This window comes from Homalodisca vitripennis, chromosome 3 (genome assembly GCF_021130785.1).
Source record: "Homalodisca vitripennis isolate AUS2020 chromosome 3, UT_GWSS_2.1, whole genome shotgun sequence".
In the NCBI taxonomy this organism is placed as follows: Eukaryota; Metazoa; Arthropoda; class Insecta; order Hemiptera; family Cicadellidae; genus Homalodisca; species Homalodisca vitripennis.
In genome coordinates, this window is record NC_060209.1 from 36,765,841 (window position 1) to 36,783,702 (window position 17,862).

Genomic DNA, 17,862 nt, shown 5'->3' on the forward strand with positions numbered 1-17,862 from the left:
TCGTATTCCATGTTCATTTTTGAGGCATAAAGAAATTTGTATCACTAAATCATATAGTATTGGGTCCGTATTTACTGAGATTTTATTGTTTTGTATAATAAAAATTTTAATATTGAGGGTGGTTCCCTCAAGTTTGAAATAAAATTCATGGGTAACCAGGACTATTAAATAGAAGGCATCATTTTTGATGACAGTTGTCTGTAATTTTAGCACAATATAAAAGATTTTAAGTAGATTACGTAATTTCCGAGAAAAAAATTTTATAAAACTGCTACATAATATAATATTAGACTTGAAATTCTCTTTTCTTTCATTCAGTACAGAATACTAATACAGGTAACGTTTTAAACCCTTTTAGCCCCGGCGTCCGATATACCGGACAGAGGTGGTCTAGCTAAAATACCCAACGTCCGATATACCGGACGTCTCGAGAATTTAATGTAGCTGGCTAATAATATGTCCAAATGCCATCAGTTTCGGTATAGTAGTCGGTGAAGAAACGGGCTACATGCAAAAACAATAAACCTTCCAATTGGCATTGTATTTAGTCGTCATTGAGCGTAGTTTATTTGTCGATGTCAGTTGTCAGACGACTTCAGTTGCATTGTTGTTGTATGCTGACTTATAACCTCAATTAGTTTGCGTGATTGAAAGCGGTTGTTTTTCGCGTGATTTATTGTATTGTTAGTAAAAAAACATGAGTAAACGTCGTAGAGAAAAGTTACCAGTGAGTGAAAACACTTTGATAAACACTGGTACTTTGGGATTATACCGACCACACCCATACATGAATCGTTATTTGACATTTTGCTTCTACCGATTACTAGATTAGCGTAGAACAATATTTCGTCAATATAAAACAGGAATTGTCTTATCGCAAACCCCTCCCCATCCTCAGACAGAGGTCAAAGTCGAGCGGTCTAGTAGATAAGTGATTGCAGAGTCCCGCCGCCCGGCCTGCCGTAATCGGGATTCTCGAGAAAGATAAGATAACAGCGACAAAAATACCGATCACAATACCTGGAAATGCTTGTTGATTAATGGAATGTTAGTTCTGTTACTCAACTACATAGTTTTATAACGTTCTAAGTTCATTGAAAAAGGTTTAAGCGTTGGGTGCATATAACGGAATCTGACCCCATTCTCAAAGTACCATAAAATGTATATATTGTAAATATTATTTCTTTTACTTTTTTGAAAAATTAAACAAGTTTTAGTCTTACAAACCATTACAATTAGTTTGTGTTATTTTACAATTGTTATTATTTCAAAAGTGCAATAACAAGTAAACATATCTGTATACTTCTACTGACGTGTATGTGGAAATATATGAAGAAGTGCTTATGCAGCAATACAATTAATTGGATATATCTCCTGCATTTATCAAGGAAAGTTCTTAAAATTTTGTGTGTGTAGTAAGAAATATGTGTACAACAAAATTGCTTAATTTTTCAGGGGCTACAATTTTTTTTTTCTACCGTTTATGTATGTCCAAACTATAAAAAATAAAAAAAATAAAAAAAATTTTATGTATAAATACGCTAAAAAAACAAATCATTCTGTAAAAGTACTTTTTAACTATTACATCTAAGAGTACACTTATTTGTGAACAATTTAAAACAAAAACCTAAAAATTATCTTCAAAAATAAGAAAACTAGATGAATTTTCCCTCAATTCTGCACTATGGTCCCTTATCGCCATGGGCTTTCTGGCAAGTCCATGGAAAAATGGCTGGGGTTAAAAGGGTTAAATAGTCTATGTTTCAAAATGTTTATTATTAAATTATTTTTCAATAACAATACACTGAACAATCGTTCCCTAGCCCCCTTTAAGTGAAGTTTGGGACGGCCCAGCTGTTACTCAGAAAAACTCTTTTTACTTGATATACTGAGAAGAAAAGTAAATGAAACCTTGAATTTTATAGAATTTATTTCAGCAGTTTTAAGTATTATTTGTAAGAATAATTGTATATAGTTCTACACAACATTTTGGAATCTGCTACTAATTAAAAGTGTTTCCAATATATATAATTTTTCTATTAATTTTATAAAAATGAATGGCAAGAACTGGTAGTAGGTTTGCCTACTTAGGTCTAGTACCTTGTACGATTTAGGTATACATGATCTATAACGTGTGAAGTAAATTATAATAGTTTGAGTTTGCGATATGAATTTAGTATTTAAAATAACTGACTGGAGTCTAGTCACAATGTTGTGGTTTCCAGGGCGAACGTCCTGCTGTCGTCTACCATGCTAACGTCACAGTGGTTGTGGTTAGTAGCCGCCTGCTGGGCTGCTGCTACACTTTACTCTTACTAACCTTGTATTTGTTTTTAAGTTAATGTCTGTCATACTAATGCGTTCACTAAAACTATCATCGTGGTTATATTTAAACTTTGGAAAGTTTTAATGTTAATATTGGGAGAGATACTGTAATATTATGAATTACTCAGGCCCATTATCAGTATTTTAGTTTCCAAGATTTTTCAAAATGTTTTTCTGTAACAAAACTAGCTTTAATATATTTTTTTGTACTTGGTTTTAGGTGTAAAGTCATACGTTAATATGCAATACATAATGTAAATAAAGCATGCATTTGCCCTGAATAGTCAGTTGGCTATCAAACATTTGCTGATCCTTAGACAGAATCACCAGATAACAGCTCATGATTATAAAAACTAAGGAAACTTAAGTGATCAATGAATCATTCAGATTCTGGTGTTATTGGTTGATTTACAAAGACGAGTCCCAACTTTTACTTCGGTTGAAATTCGATTTAGATTATTTTACTTCTTCAGTCGAGCCATTAAGACTGTGAATGGCCTCTGATTGAACTGTCCTGCAAGTATGCGGATTGCATGACGGCGCGGCGCTACGAATACAGACCTCTAGATCGATTACGAAATAAAATAGTGCCTGGGCTATTTAAGTGAGGCTGTCTACCTTTATGCATTAAAGAAGTGTAAAACTGCCATAAATCGGGAACGAGAAAGTGTAAGAAATATGCAAAACCTAATTGAAATTTATTTACAATAGTATATAAAAGTAAATGCTCTATTCAAATATAAAAATATTCGTATGTAACTTTAAATTTTGTATCACAACGACACTACACATTATTGTACGGGGCTGGCACTCAAGATATTAATATCTGGCAGTACGGCAGTGTCGTACATGGCATAGTTGGACTAGTATTAAAAAGTTTTCATTCATTCGTGTCGAGAAAGGGATATCCCATTTCATTATAGACTATGGGCTGTGTCCTTATTTTGTATATTTTGATGTAGATTAAATATGAGATGTAGTCAAAATCACTGTAAAAGATAGCCGTGCTTTCTAAGACGTTTTATTTAAATTTAAACATCCTAATAATTTTATGTGTTTTCAAAGTGTAATAAGATTAGTAAAGGACGAAAACAGACTTATGTAAAATTATTAATTATTACTGTTAATACAATGTTTTATAATGAATTATAATCAATAAAACAGTTGAAAAATTAATTATACAAATTAATAATGAAACGTTTTGTTAACAGTAACAACATAGCTTTAATATGGAGATACCACTGTTAAAAACTTGAGCTAATAACTAGAATAGTAATATATTATTAATAATTACTTGTTCGGTCTTATCTGAAAGCAATTACGCTACACAGTTTTAATTTTTAAGAAAGATTTGTTTTATTTTAATACTATTTTAGTTCATTGTTCACAGTATATTATGTATTATAATGTGAGGATAACAGGTGTTTGGATATTTTCTATCGTTATTTCTACAAAAATACGAATTCTTCAATACAAAAATGGACTGTCATTTGAAGTTTTTGTTGTGAGTGCATGTGTTGTTCTGTGTAGTGACATATTAATTCTTAGTTTAATCAGTTTTAGCCTAATGTATGTAGTTGTGCTTTTGACGTAGTGTTTTTGCTGTCGTTATTCATGACTATGGTGATTACCGTCACATATTGATAAGTTATTAGTTTTAATATGTGCAATAAACAATTTTTCCGCCTGAAGAAGATAATGAATTCAAATCTTTAAAACGTAGTATTATATTTTTGTACGAATTACGTTTGAAAATAATTGAAGAGTCTTACTGGGAATTAAATTTTTCAAGTGGAAAAATCTAAATTCCTCACAAGAACTGTCGCCGACTGTCGCTTGTAATTTGGTTTATGGGGGGGGGGCACCAATATTGCTATTGTGGATTACTACGACCATCAGCTACCCTTCAATGAGGAAAGGGAGCTTTTATATTTACGTTCACTATCTTTGGACTAACTTGGAGTAAATGTAAAAATAAAATAATAAAGGTTTCCCAAATTTGCTGTTAGCGATGATTAACAGTTATACAATTAGAGTGTTCTTCTTTATAGCCCTAGCTATGACATCAGACCCTCTAGCTACGAAACTTGCTGCAATATAACCTATAGAGCACTCCCATTAAATAAGTAAACATCAATGCAATAAATTATATAAAATAACTTCTAAAAAACAAAGGGCAGATCTATTAAAATATACTAATGGCTTAATTTGGATAACAAATATGACAGTGTAATATATATTTCAGGAAAAACAATACTATCTGTTCGACCATTTATGATGTACTGTATAAATAACACAGAAAGAGTATGTTCGCTCATTACTAAATTATTCCAACCGTAATACACAACATTCACCCGAAGTCAATTAGTAGAAATGGAACCACAATGAATCATGAACATTTACATACATGGTTAATTGTTAATGTAATCGGAAATTCGCTTTAATACATTATGAATGCATACTCAAAAGGAAATTTTATATATTTTATCATATTTTCACGTAGGGGATATGAGTTATAAAGGAATGGAGGGTTTTAAATCGCCTTAAATAAGGAAATAGTTGAATTTTGAGTACATATCTGAACACGAATAAAATTTCACAATACCTTTAAGGCCGTTCCAAGTGTTGGTGGCAAGCGTAGTGCTGCCCCCCCCCCCCCCCACATAAGTAGATATAGTAATAGCACTCTAACTTCTACATAAAAAAATACAATATTTTTCGATGGTTATAATTTTTATTTATATTCCCCATCATAAAATAAGTAATAATATACCACGACAGCGTTGTTATAAAGTATACTACATTGTCATAAAATCGCAGTGTTCCAGCTCTTAGGGAAGCTTACCCCGGTCACCCTGTTTTTTTGGAAGTTTTTTACTATCTTGTTTAGACGTTTTTGACACCACATTCTATTAATTCACTTAAATAATCACAGAAAGTAATCAATATATCGTTACAAAAAATTTATGATTATTTAATGTGTTTTAAGTGAAGTTTGAAAATATCAGACTTAATCTACACGAATTTTGTAAATTAAAGAGATCTAATGTCCTTTAACTTAGCATTTATGATATGGTGTATTCTCTGTTCCTGTATGGCAGTTAACATTCCACCTTTAAAGTGTAGAAATAGCGTCGGATTTTAAAGTGTTAGGAAGTATAATTTGATTAGACAATATATACTTTTGGCGTAGTTTAATTAGTCAAAGAATTATGATTTATAATATAGGTATAGTTTTGACATGGAAACCAAATAAGTTACTTACACTTATTTTTGTGTGGGATATCATCTAATGAGCAATTTTTATGTTTAAATTGATCAAAAGTATTTTCATTTTATAATGAAAGTTTCAGTTAACGGTGATATTTTGCCTCGTCTTTGTTTTAATAATCCAAGCCGATATCAATGATTATTTGAAGGTCAACGTTAATTACAACTACGTAAAGTTCTAGTGAGTATTTAATCTTTTCGTTATTTAAACATTCATATTTTCTTCCTTTTACCTTTCAAACTTTCCCATTTTAATAACAACTAAGCAATAAACTAAAATTATTTTGATTGTATTATATTGTATTCAATCCTTTTTGCTTAGAAAATATCTGACGCAATACCATTTTATCATGGGACACATTATTGTCCTATTAGTGGTGAAAGAAAAGTAAGAAAAGGTTTTCCTTCTAAAACTAAGTGTATAAAAGTAAACTAAAATCCACTCCTCAAACCAAAGTACACGAATTCGTTACTTGTACGTTTATGAGTTGTTGCTAGTAAAATATTATTTACATAGTCGGAATGTCGCATTCAACCCAATTTCTGTTATTTTCCTGAAGATTTTTCACGGTTTTTAGTTTTTTTTCTCTACATTGTTAAATGAGAGACATTTGTTCTTTTAGCAGATCTTCCGCAGTTAATTCTTCATTTTACGTTTTCAATTTTCTTCCTTCAATAAGTATCTGCTCTCCTAGTGGAAGCACTATAAGATAAAAGATATTAGTTTATACACTTAACTTCTTGAAATAAGATGCTTAAATTTACAATAGAAGTTAAAATAATCTTTAAAACACCTATTTCCACAACTGACGAGATATCCTGTAAAAATAAAACACTCTAGGTTTTTAATTATAAAAAGCAGAGATCAAGGATCAGTACACTCTTCTTTTCATAAATCTTCTGTATCTCTACATCGCTGTTTCACAATAACTGTAAACATTGCTAAGATCAACAGAACTCCAATTCGTTAGACAAAAAGTCAAAATCACCTTATCAACTTTCTTCAAAGATTGACATGTCGCTTTCTATTTTCAATACAGGTACCGTACTCATTTACAGAGATCTTAGCAATCATGATTAAATTTAAAGTTGTAAAATTGATCAAATGACAGAAAAGCTTAGTTTTTATCATCTTGAATATCAGATAAAAGATTTTCTACAACTCTTTCACGTAACGCACCGGTAACAAAGTCTCTTTCTTCCCAGAATAAAAGAATAAATCTTAACAATGGCCAGTTTCAGCAACACATATTTGCCTACTATTATTCCCCTTTTATTGGTTTTAAGGGCTGAATCATCAATAATTTGGTAATTCACCCCAATTCTACATTTAGTAAAGGTAAATTTGAAGCATGACAACATTTTATCACCTTAGTACGTTTTTGATAGCTTTTCAGGTTGTTCCGGCTATTTGAAGAATTTAAGTATTTAATCAGTAACTCAAAATAATCTTCATGATGTAGCTTGTTTTATTTCATTGTTTCTAACTCGATCGAAGACCAATAAACATAAGAATTAAAACCTATCACGACCATTATATTGCCCTATTGCTTAAAATTTCGATGGTTCGGGTGATACAGTTATGTTTGTGCTCTTCACTCATGTACAATGACATCAATTGGGTTCAATCTCTATTAGTCAGGTCTTCATGCTGTTCGTCAGGTCAGGATTGACGTGTATGTACTCATGGTTGTTGTGCAGTGACATCGCTTGAGTCTATTATATCCAGTCTCGACTTCCTGCAGTTCTTTAGTTAGCATTTAATTATTTTTATTTTATTGGTAGTCCGTTAGGTCAAATTTTAGTACTTTAACGTCTTACGGTAGGTTTAAATAGTTTTAAACGTAGTGTTATACGCTTTAATTAGCCTTTTATTCTTTAATAACATTATGATGAATTTTTAACTTTTCTTTCATTGCAAGATTTGAATCCATTCATTACTGATCATTACTAATAAGAAATATAAATAAGGAGACTTTTGGGGGGTAAATCAGTAAACCTAATTAATTTTTAACTAAAAAATTCAACATGTTTGTGGCTTGGATTTTCTAGGCAAAAAAGGGTCAATTAACTTTTTCCAATTAATAAATAGTTTATTTGTAAATTATTAAGAAACTGGCATGGCCCTATTACTAGTTTTAAGTTAAGTTTAATCAGCTCTTGATCAGTATTAGTATTATCATGTATGACATCATAATCAATACCAATGTGGAAAAATTAATTACCATTACCACGTCCACTTGCACAGGCATCTCATGGCAAATACTCGGGGCCTTGGCCATTACCATTAAATAATTTTAATAAATCAGATATATGTCCGAAAAATTCTCTATCAATTTTATTGAACGTAAGTGACTACCCCTGGCTCTTTCAGTACCAATGAAATATATAGCATATATGGAATACATACATATATCTATCTATATATATTGTCCTATACTGTTAGGACGTTTATGTCCCAGAAAGAAAACAACATCATCGTTCAAACACCACACTGAAATTGTAAGTAATTGAAGAAAATACTCATATATTTAACGTAAACCATAAACTACGATTACTAACTAACACACTGATCTAGTTATGATATTTTTGTGTATTTTTTGTATACAGATGTTATTTACTATACATAACCACAACAATGACAGATTTTTTCAACTACATGATCCCATTTAAGACTGTTCAGGGCAACTGACACTAAAGAATGTTAGTTACCCTACCATGATATGACTAACAATATTTTCCTGTGGTGCTCCTATAACAACATTATATACAATATTAGTTATTTATATTTCGAAAATATTTGGCCTAGTATGAGTCAAAGGGTTGTCAACTTCATACCAAAATCATATATAAACGTTTTGTAATTTACGTTACAGTATTTTATTAACTGGCTAATTAGTAAAAGGTTCAGTACTTCATATAAGCGGCTCTTAATGTCTTATAATCATTTCCCTGTAACTGATATAATAAGTATACAAATTCAATATTTGACAATAAATAATAAACAATGAGCTACAAAATATTTTGATATTATATATATTTTCCTAATATTTGTAGCTAAAAGTAATCAAGCAAAAGTATTCCAAGAGTAAACAGAGAAGAGGGAATCACAAATTGATAATAATACGTTCATGAATATTTTGACTATCAACAAAGTAAAGGGCTTATGAAGCAATTACGAGACAAAGCCCCAGAAACAATAATTTTCAAGACTTAAGATCGGCTTGGTCTCGGTTCCCTGAACTTCCTTTCATCAATAAGACTCTAAACAATCTTGACTTCTTCGAAAACAACTTTTTTATAATTTGTTTTTAAAGGTTTAACTGTAAATTAGAAATGAAACCTCTTTATTAAACCAATGTATTTGTATTATTTATTTTATTATTTTGTAGTGTACTATATTTAATCAGTGCAAATTAACTAAAACATAATTCAAACGTTACCTATTATAGACAAACATTGCAATGGGTAACGCTAGAAACAAACGTTGTATATCAGTTGGTACTTTTACAGTGTTGTTAATATTAAGTAAAAAACAATAGAAACTATATGTGTTACTTAGTGATAGGGCAACCAGCAAAAATGTGTAAACGTTAAAAGTCCCTTTTAGGTTTCGTGCCGACCCCAAGAGGAAGTTTAAGTGGATTGCGTAAAGAGGATAAACGCTGTGCATTTAAAAGGTTTCACTGACAGCGACTTGCCCTTAGGCGTTTCACTGACCTGTCAATCGACCCTCGCCGTACTCTCCTACATCGCGCGGAGACGTCAACTACTCCAGCTCTTGCCCTGATGTCAGCACAGGGGAGCGTCTACATCACGTCTCTTCTGTCACCGCCGTACAAAATTGCAATGGGGAACACTAATTCGAGTATTAAGACTCTAACAGTTGTCAAGGCTTTTTACGGCAATGTAGCATGAATGCATAACGTAATATATTTTTGTACGTATTCAGTTAGATTTACAACATTTTCATTTAGTTACAAGGTGGGAGTGTCATACCAGGTTTCAATGAGGTTGCATGCAAAATACTTCGAATTGCTCATTTCAATAGGGCAATTGAAATGAGTTTTAATGAGTTAATGAGTTTTAATAAGTTACTTTGTCGCATCTTAAAATGTTATATGATTGTACTGAAATTGGTTTGAAATGTATTTATTGTGCCATTATCCCATTGCCATCATGGTTACCTGTAAAATATGTTTTAAACTTTTTTCGTCAACTCTCAACCAAATCCAATGGTGTACCATGCTCCTTCATTGGAGCTCGGGTTGCTTTCATTGGATGTTACTTACAAACAAATGAAGTTTCACACTAAACAATAAGTCAACAGGTCAGTTAGTTCTCGAGGTATCGTGTGAAGGGACAGAGACATAAATAGTTTTTATTAAATCACACGAGTATAATAGGTTTTGCTAACGCTCAGCAAATAATTTAAATACAAAGTTTTGGAATAATTTGTGCATTTTAGGTTAATGTAATTACAAGTCAAGAGATAATTACATACATAATTACATAATAACTGACGTAGGAAAATGAAATGTAAAAAGAAACAAAGGTCAGAACATCGAGCGGTCGAATGCAACAATAGGGAAATTGTAATTCCGAGTGATGTGCACACAGATTACTTTTCGGGTTTGAACTGCGTTACGTTGACTTATATTGACTCCACGTTACTCGGTGAACTGATCATTTAACCGTCAGTTCAATTGGTTTCCATTTTTGAACTCTTGTATCAGTGAGTTTTAATTTGAGTCTCGATAAATTTACTCGAACCATGTAATAAAAATACTACCATTCGAAATTATTTAACCTTACCCTAAATAATTAGTCATATTTAACTTCATTTAGTTTTTTTCTGTCTGGTAACACGTTTACGTTAACGCAAAATCTAAAGAATTTCATCTGTCGTTGTTTCAGGTGAGATGTCTTAAGCATACCTCATATTTTCTACACATTTAGTTTTTGATATATTTTAAAATACTGTAACCATGTAAACATTATCATATAGATCGATTATTGTATTTAAAAATGGTACAAAAGGCAATGTTCATTAAATCTACCCATTTTATGATAGTGTCGTTATACAGATAATTAGCCATTTATACTTATTATATTAATTAATAATATGGGATAAAAACTAGATACAAATGGTAGGAGTGACACGAGTTCATACACAAAGTATGTTTGGGCACATATGTTTTGCGAAAAAGAATATTTACTAAGTAATTCTTCATATAATATGCAATGATAATGTAGAAAGTAAAAGAATTATTTATCAATAAAAGGGAAACATAATAATGGACATTCTTTTATAAAAGTGTCTTATATCTCAGTGTTAAAATGAAGTAAATAATTAAACGTATTAATAATGTTTGTGTAATGTTATCAGAGTTACGAATTTATTAGGTTTAAACGTTAAACCTATTCAGTAACACTCAGCTTTGATTGTTGACACGTTAATTTTTAAATGTCATCTCTAAGTCACAGTTAATTTATATTTCTTAAAACCTATTATAATTCTTATTTTTATCCGTGTAAAAAATTAATACATGAGTAATTGAAATGTCCATAATTATTTGTACAATAAGAAAATATCACTGTTGTGAATAATTTTTTGAAGTTCTTTAAAATTCAGTTTATATTAGAATTGGGTAGAAGATAAATCGTTTGAAATCCTTTAAGAACACCCAATAGGACTCACTAACGTTTACTTATTTAACTGTATTTCCGTTTTTCTAAACTATGTCTAATATCTATGAAGGGTTAGGCATTAATGTCAACATTAGCCACTATGTTAGATAAGGACCAATATCCAAACAATAACATTTACGATAGATGTAAGCTTTAGAAATCGTTGCTTATCAGTAAGGTACCGTTATCATCTAATGAGAAATTTTATATTTTATATTAACACTGCATAAAAAAAACTAAAAAAAACTAATAAATTATTTATCGTACTATCACTAGTATAAACCAATTCAAAATTTTCCAATATATAATTTTTATTTTGTGCAAGGCCTTTCTGAATCAAAGATTCCATCATCAGGCACTTTAAAAATTTGTGAAGTGCTTGATGATGGAATCTTTGATTCAGAAAGGCTTTGCAAAAAAATAAAAATTATATATTGGAAAACGTTGAATTTGTTTTACTAGTGATAGTATGATAAACCTTTGTTCTAATGCTCCAAGATTCTACATTCTAATAAATGATTGTTCATTTGTACTTTTGCAAAAAATCTACATTTACCTTGGCTTAATGTAATTAATATCATAAAAAGTATATAAAAATGGTACAGTTTGATAAAATATAAATTATTATTTGTTTTTAATTCCCTGCTTAACGTATAATTTATGTTTATTTGTACACTTATACATAGCAAACTACTCTACACATTTAAATTAAATGGTTATAATTTGTAACCAATTATTGTAATTATTTTTTACTTATTCGACAAAATTGTTTATACTTATATTAATTTTTTATTTCATAAATGTATTAAATATTGTGCTATATAAAAAAAATTATCATTAGCCAAGAATCTCAAAAAGCATAAGTTAATGAAATATAATTAAAACCTGTTAATAAATATACAGTTATGGATTCAAAATTGCTACATTCAATTATTCTCTATTAGAGTAAGTATAAGCAACTAAAATATTCCTTTTTGAAACAAGATTTGTGGTAAAGATACTTTGGAATGGACTAGGTATGCAATAAACCTCTTAAAGAAATTCACTCAGTGGAAGTATACTTTGCCGTATTCAGAACGTGTATCGCTAAAGGTATAATGTAAGTATTCAGTGGATTGCGGTTCGTGCGCACTACTGAATTTATTTTTTATTTTCCTTAGTCTGAATTTCTGATGGAATGATTATTCATTGCTTTATAATAAAAAATACCAGAATTGTACCAAAAATAGCTGTTTTTAAGTCTGTACTCATTTGAATTTTTAGCATATGATAAGAAATATTTTTATGAAAACAAAAAAGAAAATACTTGGATTTTTATTAAGTTATACAAAGGACTCAATTTAAACTAAGGACGGCATTAAAATAAAATACAATAAATATTACATTATGAATTTTAACAATTATTTCGAGAGATTTGAAATAAAATTTCAGCATTTAATTACAATTTTGTACATTTAAAGTAATTGAACTATTTTCTATTTTGTGTATATACCTGTTTTCTGTTTAGCTTTATTCATTTTCAAGATTCCTATGTCAATGTTATTTTCACAATATGTTTTAAAATAAAATAATATTTGGTATGCCGTATAAAATATTTTATCTTAGATTACTTACATAATACATCAGATTAAAACAGATCATCTCTCTCATATGCGATCATTTCATATCATGTAAATATCTCAATTTTCTTTTTCCTGTCCAAGAGATATCTCTAAAACCTTTGAAACTATAGTATTATATCCTAATATTTGTACCAAGGAAAACTTTATAGTTTGTTAGCACGCTTATACTTCTGGAAAATTTCCCAATAATAAATACAGATAAACTAAAATTCAAGTACAGTCTATATTAATCAAAATTTAGAAACACCTTGAAGGTATAACACAAATATAAGAATATTATTTGTTTAGACAATTGGTTTTCAGCTAATTACTTTTGGTTAATGTATATCCTGGAAGTACGTAAATACATGGAAGTACTTCCATTCTTCCTCTTAGAATGTTGATCTAGTTTTTGTATAATTTAGTCTTACTACATTTCAAAGTTAGTAAAGACATAATAGACTACAGAAAACTACTTTACCCCAGTTTCTTATGTAGAAAGACATAGATAACAACTGAACAAAATATTACTATCATCGTTGGTTGAAACTTTGTTAGTGAGATGGGGAAGTCTAAATTACTGTAAAAGGGTTTAACTACTAAACGTAAAATCTTAATTAAGTTAGGAATGCTCTCAGTTTTTTCTCTGCAAAACTCGTGGAAATTTTTCTTAGCGAGCTGCCCCAATTAGTATTTAGTAGTAAAAGAAATACAAATTTAAAAATTAATCAGCTCCGGAAGCTTTTATATTTCAACATGGTTTGGTGGAATCAGAGCCTAACTGTATAGAAAGAAATATTTAGTAATCATTCATTATATCAAAATTATATTTGAATAACAACTCATACATGTACACATCATACCATCCCAAATTACTAGGTCAAAATTTGTAGACCAGGATTACCTTAATCTGAATGATGGGATATCCTTAAAAAAAAAATATATATATATATATATATATATATATTTATTTATTTATCCTTGAAAAAAAAAATATATATATAGATATCCTTGAAAATTTCAAAATATAAGTTTCATAAACATTCCCACTAAACTCTATCGATATTTCACAATTTTACATAAACCTATCATTATTTGAATGCTATATCTACATAAAACATGAAAATTAATGTATCGCTGTTATAAACATATATTCCTTGGTTTAATAGTGTAAATAAGTCTCATCTGTGGACATCATGCTTGGAAACTTCTTTTCTCCACAGAATCACGTAAAGGCATTCTAATAAGGCATGGTGTATTCACGAAATCTTAGGTTCACTCGCTTATATTTTCAATTATTAGTTTGTCTCATATGAGCAATAAGATTTGAGAGGGAGTACGATACCGCGGAATAGTTGAAAATTTTGAAAAAAATTAGCCGTAACTGACATGAGTATATTGATTTAGAATAGATTACCTCATAATGCATATTCAGTTTTATGTTGGATTGATAAAAGATCGATCACGACTTGATTTCTTTGACGGACGAAAGTTACAACCGTTAGATTAATTTACCCATGATCTCCTGTAATCTGAGATTAAGTATGTAACAAGGCGTGAGAAGGATGGGTAAATAAATGTTTTTAATACTTTTAACGTAGCTGAAAATTTTAAAAAGATGTTTTTAGTAAAAGAAATGTAGTAAAATATGTTCAACAGATTTGGACTAAAATCAAAATTGAAACCTGGCATAAGATAACGTGTATGATACAATTGGGAATTTCTAACATCAGATATAAGAAATTACTGTAGATATCTGGGCATTCAGACAATGTTCTACCATCAACGTTCTGTGAGATGTCTTAAGTTTTACGCATCAAGTATCGCTAATTAGCTACATTATTCAACATAATGTGTTATTAGCAGAGGCAAGAATAATGTATATCATCATTCTTTCATGAGTATTTATAAATCACGGTTTATGAGCTGTACATATATGGGGTAAGAAAAGAGATTGGGGTAAAATTGTGGAGATTTTTTAAATTTTTTTAGTTCACCTCTCGTGTCACCAATTTATAGCAACCTCGTGATGTCTTTTTTATAGATCTGGTGCTTAAGGAGATGGTATAGTGACATGGTTAATGAAAATTTCTGACAATAAACATCACTGACATCAGGAATTCCTAGGGAAAGACTTAGATTTATTATATTATTTACGACTTTTACTATAGAGGATAAAACTTTTTGTGACATTTAAAACTGATGCTATATTCTATTTAATGCTACACTGAAATCTCATTAGCCTTGGATGTTACATATTAGATGAATTAGAAATAAAAGTCAACTACTTATGAAAATAGTGTGCGTACTTATAAACATTTATTTATTTCAAACATTAATAAGAAATCAATCAATAACGTATTAGGTTCAAACTAAACTTACGATAAAAGCATTGCCAACCTCCATGAACCTATCTCTATTTCTTGAGAAAACTAACAACGTGTTAAAATTTTACGTAGCAAAACATAGCTGTCCAATTTGAAGAAGTCGTATCGACCTCAATATCCACCACCACTTGCCAGGTTCTACTTGGCGATCGGCTGGGTGTAGGTATCTATAATGCAAAGGCAGTATTTACAAGGTAGTTCGGAGTAGACCGTCTTGTTTATAGCCTCAACCACCGATCTTACGACTGGGCTAGAAGTGACGGTCTAGTACTTGGGCTTGCAGGTCTACAAAACGGGAACGTGATTCAACCTTAAATAATTACTTTTATATGTTACGTTAATTGAGATTTAATGTTGATAGTATTTAGGAAAATTTCAAAATATAAGTTTCATAAACATTCCCCACTAAACTCTATCGATATTTCACAATTTTACATAAACCTATCATTATTTGAATGCTACATCTAAATAAAACATGAAAATTAATGTATCGCTGTTATAAACATATTGTCTAAACTCACCTATTTTGTTGTTTTCCGTGTGTCCATGGTAATGGTGGACAATTTCCTAAAACATAAAAACATATATTACAGAAGCTCATGCAATATAAAATAATACCATTCTTAATTTATCAATGTTTAAATGTCGGCTTCTTCTAAATTTGTTTTCAACTTTAAATGTTCAATTGCATTTTATGGTAATAAAAGGTTTATATATTAAAATTATTTGTAGTGAACATTTTATTATTATTTGTATGTCTCGTTAATAAAGTACTATTATTTATTATATTTCTATTTAAAAAATGTTTCTCTATAGATACGTGTATTTTACATAAAAGATATTGCCTTATAAGTCTTCACAGCATAAATAAATTGAATGTATCAATAAGTGTCAAGGATGTGTCGGTCTTTTACTTGCGTGATGGTTATTAGTCTATTTTGGTTGATTTGTGGCAAATTATAAATTGTTCCAAAATAATTAGAGGAACTCTTTCTCCAAGTGAAATACAAAATGACGAACAGTAGTATTGAAATTTGGATAGGCATTTGAGAGAATGTACACATATAGATTTTTCGTATAGCAAGAGCCCTAACAAAAGATGGATCTGTAAAATATAAAAGATTTAGGATGATCATACGCCCATGTCTGTTTGAAAGTGCAATAAACTTGTTAAATGTGTGCGTAGGATCTCGTTTACGTAGGGTAAACGGCTATGATTCATCCAAGCAGCCATAGTAGGTGAAATAGGATGATCTATAGGAGCTTTGTGTGGCATGGTGCGCCACATTTCAACCCTTGTTGGTGTTTTTACCATTGCTGTTATCCGATGTGACATGCCGCTCAGTTCGAGTTGTGGCCACCACTATCTGTGTTGGCCATCCAACGCATTCTGGTGCTCTGGTGTTCATCGCATAAATTTAGTTAAAAATTCAAACCGTAGTTTTTTTTACACGGTTATTCGTTTTGATTCTGTGCAAGTTAGTTTGATTAAAGGTAGTAAGTATTATATAACATATTTAAATCATATATACATACTGAAGTAGAATACAGATGTTTAAATTTTTAGGTTTATTTTTTTCATTATTGACTGAAATTTAAAACTGCGGATAATGATCTTCTGATAATGACCTGAAGATTAATTCTTAGAATTTAAAATGTACACAGTACGAAAATTAAAAAATATATCAAAAGTGTTAAAAGGGTCTATTATTGTATATAATTTTATACTTTTTGAGGCAACATCTCTAATATACGCTAGGAACTGCTGTTCTATTGATCAATAATTTACCTAAATGGTGTCTAAAACTTGAGGTTTACCTGATAAATTATCATTATCAGACACTCTTTGAGATTAAAGAGTAAGATGAATTGGAAAATACAAAATATTAACACTGTAATTTTCTTCTATATAAAAATATATTTCAAAGTATTATAGGCGTAAAACACTGAAATTATGCAAGTATAAAGTAAAATTTCATAGGCTTGGGTGAATTAAATGACTTTTTGGAGACTATTGGTTAGTTTATGCATGTAATAAAAACGTCAAACACTTTGGTGTTCTAGAGCGAATTAAAGAAGCTTTGAATGTATTCTATGTGTTTTATTCAATTTATAAAAACGTTAAATATGTTGGGTTAGGGGCAAACTATACTGCTACGATAAAAAAGGATCTTAAGGTGTTTTCAGCCAAATTTAGTTATTTAATACAAAGTTTCAATGTATTTGTGTGGGGTAAATGGAAATGCTAGGGCAAATTAAATGCTTAGGGCGTCTTCGGGGCCTTTTATTCGTGTGATAGTCACGGCCATTGTGTGTGATCTGGGTGTGTTTAGTGAATAGTAGAGTGAATTGTAAAACTTAAGGTAATGTTGGGTCCATTCGTTTCATCCAAATGTAAATATGTGGGAGTTACTTTAGTAAAAGATTGCTGAAGAAACATTGCATTTCCCTTTACTGTATGGGAATTGTAATTATAATAATTAAATATTGAGTTATAAAACGCTTTAAATGACTCTAATAATAAATGTGTTTTTGTGAATAAGCTGCGCCTAATATTCTTAATTTTAACTATTACTTAAGTGAATGTA

At 30.2% G+C, this 17,862-nt stretch overlaps 1 protein-coding gene across 1 annotated transcript in view; it reads right to left on the reverse strand.

The window, feature by feature from the left end:
• Window positions 1-17,862, reverse strand: part of LOC124356797 — a 68,197-nt gene that overhangs the window by 25,359 nt on the left and 24,976 nt on the right. The window contains exon 2 of the mRNA XM_046808006.1: window positions 15,796-15,841. The gene's annotated coding sequence lies outside the window, so the exon portion shown is untranslated. The remainder of the gene's footprint in view (window positions 1-15,795; window positions 15,842-17,862) is intronic.